The sequence below is a fragment of the Mesoplodon densirostris genome, chromosome 11 (genome assembly GCF_025265405.1).
Source record: "Mesoplodon densirostris isolate mMesDen1 chromosome 11, mMesDen1 primary haplotype, whole genome shotgun sequence".
Lineage (NCBI taxonomy): Eukaryota > Metazoa > Chordata > Mammalia > Artiodactyla > Ziphiidae > Mesoplodon > Mesoplodon densirostris.
Window position 1 is genome coordinate 69,385,828 of NC_082671.1, and position 2,297 is coordinate 69,388,124.

The following is a 2,297-nucleotide window of genomic DNA, read 5'->3' on the forward strand; positions in this document are numbered from 1 at the left end:
TTTTGAGATGAGACAGGGATCAGAGAGCTTTTGGGCCTCATCCAAGGCCACTCAGGGACACACAGACGTAGGACTCACAGAAGAACCAAATCACGGAAGGGCACACGGAGGGGGCAGGAGGGCAGAAGCCATTCAGCTCGGCCTTTAGTCAGGAACTCCAGGAGCACGTGGTCTTGTGAGATTCCACACTCGGGGGGCCTCCCTCTGGAGGCTGTGATTTGTGAGTCCAGGGTAGGGCCAAGGAATCTGTATTTTCAACAACTATCCCCCACCCCCGTCATTGGCACATGACTCTGACGTGCACCCAGGCTGGGCCTGCAGCTCAACGCTTCCAGCTCCATCAGATGCTGTGGAGGCAGCTCTGCTCACACGCCATAAAGATAGGAATCTCCCACCTCCCATAGGCAGCCCCTTCCGACGTCTAACAACTCACACGCTATTAGAAGTTCTTTCTGATCCTGAGCAGAAATCTGTCTCCTGATCACTCTGCGCGAACTCCTTCACCTGTCTGTGCTTTATTTCCTCATCTCCAAAGTGGGAACTAATAACAGGACCCAGTGAACCTTCAGACACAAATCCCTGCCTGGTGGCACTGGGGGGCATGTGGGGGCTGACCACCGTGAGGGCCTCTCTCAGGAGTTAATGCCTTGCAAGTTCCCATCTGGCACATAGCAGTTAGCGGGTTTTATAGGGTCACCTGGGCCCCTCCACCTGGGTCCTGCTGGGTTCCCTGCGATGGGCTGAGACCTACAAACCTATAGGACTGACATGGAGCACTTCCTGAAGCATCAATTTACTTGACAATAAGTAATTTTAAATATTATTTTTGAAAAAAATGTTGCTTTTATACTAAAACAAACATGAGATTATTGTGGATTTGACTGTAGAATTCACCTAGATATTCAAAATAGGTTATGAGACATCTAATTGCTTACAAACTTCCAAACTCTGGGGGTACTGGGGTGGGAGTTTTCTACAGGATAAAGATGTTTCCTGTAGGAAAGTTCCAGAAGTTCTTCTCTGGGCAGTGCACCTACCGTCGTTCACCTGACGTGTCTTCGACCTGCCCAGGGGCTGTGCAAGGTCCAGGGTGGAGGGGCGGGGGGAGAGGGGTAAGCACACAAAGGACTCCAATGCAGCAGGTGCCTCGAGGCAGGACACAGGAGCTCTGGAAGGTTCTTGAGCTCAGCACCATCTGGGCAAAGGGCAGGCTTTGCTGAAGTGACAATTGCAAGAGGGTGTGGAAACAGGCAGGGGCTCTGGCCTTGAGGCAATGGGTGGGGCCCTGAGGCCCACCCTGGCCCTGGCCCACCAAGTGACCTGGGAGAACAGGGGCTGGATGAGCCAGCTGGTCCACACAGCCTGAAGGCAGGGGTGTCTCGGAGGCAGGAATGGAGTCCCTGAGCAGGTGTCAATACTCCTCAAAGCCGGCTGCCAGACACTGTGCCCCTCCTTGAGGAGGCTGCACGCCCAGGCTCATGGAAATGCCCTTCTTTGCTCTGGGCTGACATCACCTTTGTGTGGGAACAAAGCACATGCTCGTGCCGAGCCCGTCAGGATTGGCAGGGATCTGTGTCCTTGTTTGGCTTCAAAGCAGGGGGCCCAGAAAGAAGAATCATTAAAGATGCCCTTGCTGGAGGAAACGTTTGGGAGCCCGGTTGACAGCCTCCCTCTGGGCTTCGCCGAGAAGAGGCAATAACCACACCCACGGCCCAGCGTCTGGGTTCCCAGGGGAAGTGGCAAGTAGCACCTGCTACACGTAAGGCCCAGGCAGACTCTTCCTTATACATGACTTTACAGTGTTAGAGGGACAAGGTCTTAAGTCCCGTAAAGCAGGAAGAGGCGCTTTGTGGACTAGTATTCATAGAATATCCTCCACGTAGACGAAACCAAAACCAGGCCAAGGAACCTTCTCAAGGTCTACTAACCAGTGGGGAGTGGCAGTGGGAGGACTGGGTCCTGGTGACCCGCAGCCCTGCCAGCCACACCACACTCACACGCCGAGAACCGGCCTTGCCTTCAGGAAGAGGAGCTGGCACGCAGCAGGGGAGAACTGTCACCCTCTCCAGATGTGCAGGGACCTGGGGGGATGCTGAGCAACCCAGCGCTCTCCCCTCAGGCTGTGAGTTGGCAGCACCGGCCCGGTCCAGAGGCCAGGTTCGCATCCTGGCTCTGCCACTCCCCGGCCTGGTGAGCTGGCGCTTCCAGCTGCTGAGCGGGGCCGGAGGCGGCAGCCACCTCCCAGGGCCGCCGCGAGCTACACGAGACACCCGTAGAAGACTATTAACACCACGACA